The sequence below is a fragment of the Octopus bimaculoides genome, chromosome 9 (genome assembly GCF_001194135.2).
Source record: "Octopus bimaculoides isolate UCB-OBI-ISO-001 chromosome 9, ASM119413v2, whole genome shotgun sequence".
NCBI lineage: Eukaryota > Metazoa > Mollusca > Cephalopoda > Octopoda > Octopodidae > Octopus > Octopus bimaculoides.
This window is the reverse complement of record NC_068989.1, coordinates 51,002,238-51,004,737: the sequence shown is the minus strand read 5'-3', so window position 1 is coordinate 51,004,737 and position 2,500 is coordinate 51,002,238.

Sequence of the window (2,500 nt, the reverse complement as noted above, 5' to 3'; positions counted from 1 at the left end):
GAGGATTAATTTTAAAATATTAATAGCATTTTGATTAGTTTCAAGCCACATCATTTGACGCGTAATGAACACGAAATTATAATGGAATTACCTAGAATACAATTCAATAGCATCAACTCCACCAGCACAACCAACAGAATTACCTGCATCACCATCAATACAAGCATAAAGTAAAGCTACATTAATGAAGGAGTAATTACATATTATTATTTTTTTTATATTTCCGACTGCAAAAAAACAAATATAAATTAATAAATACATCTTATGCATAAAAGTAGATATTAACTGAAACAAATCAGTCTCGATGCGAATCGAGAAAATTTGGTAAGAGTTACATTGAGAAATAAAGATTAAAGTAGAACATTTGTACTACCAAGAAAAAGAGTAATATTTGTTTGAACTTTTGGCAAATGGATAGCAGGGAAGTGGGTAAATTGTTTACATGTACCTAAGTGGTATGTATTTTATCGACCCTCAAGGATGAACAGCAAAGTCAACATTGGCGGAATTTGTACTCAGAACGTCAAGTGAGACGAAATTCCGCTCAGCAGTCGTTCCGACGCAAAAACGATTGTGCCAGTTCACCGCCTTATGATAAAGTCTAATATTGAAATTTATAAAACAAAACATGTTGCCGTCATATATGTTTATGTTGCCGTCAGCTTAGCAACGGACACCGAACTAGCATAGTATACAACACCCACTATGCAATCATCGTATGATGTAAAAAATATATACATACCTGCTCGAATTGCGCGAATTATGCTAAACAGATAAAAACTCCTACAAATAATCACAAAATAAAATAAAAGAATGATGAACAACACCAAAAATTTAAATTTGTTTAGTGACACAATTTTATATCTACTGAAACCACTGCTCCATACACCTCCATAAAACGTATGCGCACCTGACGTTGCAATATAAACTTGCATAAAATGGTTGATGAAACAATAATGACAACAGCAACAACAACAACAATAATACTACTAATAATAATATTAATAACAATAATAATAATGATAGTAATAAGAATAAAATATAATCCTTTCTACTTTAGGCACAATGCCTGAAATTTTGAGGGAGGGGGCTAGTCAGTTGCATTAACCCCAGTACTTAGTTTATCGACCCTGAAAGGATGAAAGTAAAATCAACCTCGGCGGAATTGGGACTTAGAACGTAACTGCAGATGAAGTACCGCTAAATATTTCGTCGAGCGGTGCTAACGATTCTGCCAGCTCACCGCCCTCATAATAACAATAATAATAACAATAATAATGATAATAATAATAATAATAATAATAATAATAATAATAATGATAATAATAATAATAATAATAATGATAATAATAATAATAATAATAATAATAATAATAATAAGTAAATATAAGGCCCTGGAAATTGAAATACAAAAGATGTGGAATCTTAAATCGGTAACAGTTCCTGTTATTGTGGGTACCCTAAGTAATATAAGAAAGGGATGTAAGAAACATATGCATAATATCACAAGAGAACCATGTTTTCAGAGAAATCCAAAAGATTCTGCTGATAAATACTGCCCACATCGTTAGAAATAACCTATCAATTCAAATGTCTCTGTTGAAGAGGTACCACGAAAAGAGGGGGAAGAGGACTTATTGGATGCAAACACAGCATTAGAGCAGAGAAAACAACGTAGCAAGGTATGTAAAAAACATGTCACAGAACCGTTATTATAAGAAGTAAGAAGATGAGACTTGTGTAAGATGGGAGATTGCAAAGATAAGGCACTGTAAAGCAACTGAAAACGAATGAAAGTGAAAATAGGTGGGTAAAGAAAAGAACATTATTTACACTATTTATATTTGACGGATATTTGTCCTCATCTTGTTTGTTAACACGTTTCGGCTGATATACCCTCCAGCCTTCATCAGGTGTCTTGGAGAAATTTCGAACCTGGGTTCTCATTCCTAAGGTATTTTTCGATGTTGTTGTTGTTGTTATTATTATTATTATTATGCATGTCACTGCCTGGAATCGAACTCGGAATCTTGGTGTTAGGAACCCGCGCTCTTAACCACTACGCCATATGCCCGTGCGCATATGGCATAGAGGTTAACACGAATACTCCGGAAGGTGCTCCAAAAATAAGGTGTTACCTTAGATCACTGGTAGTGAACAGCTGACACCATGGTACATCTCCAGTGTTAGAAGCTGTGCAAAGGCAATGATAATAATAATAATGTTAATAACAAAAACAACAATAATCATTTCTACTGGAGGCACAATCCCTCAAAATTAGAGGGGAAGTGACTAGTCGATTATATCAACACCAGTGTTTCACTGGTACTTAATTTATCGACTCCGAAAGTATGAAAAACAAAGTCGACCTCGGCAGAATTTAAACTCAGAATGTAGCGGCGGGCGAAATACCACTGAGCATTTTTCCGGCGGGCTAAGGACTCTGCCAGCTCACCGCCTTAATAATAATAATAATAATAATAATAATAATAATAATAAT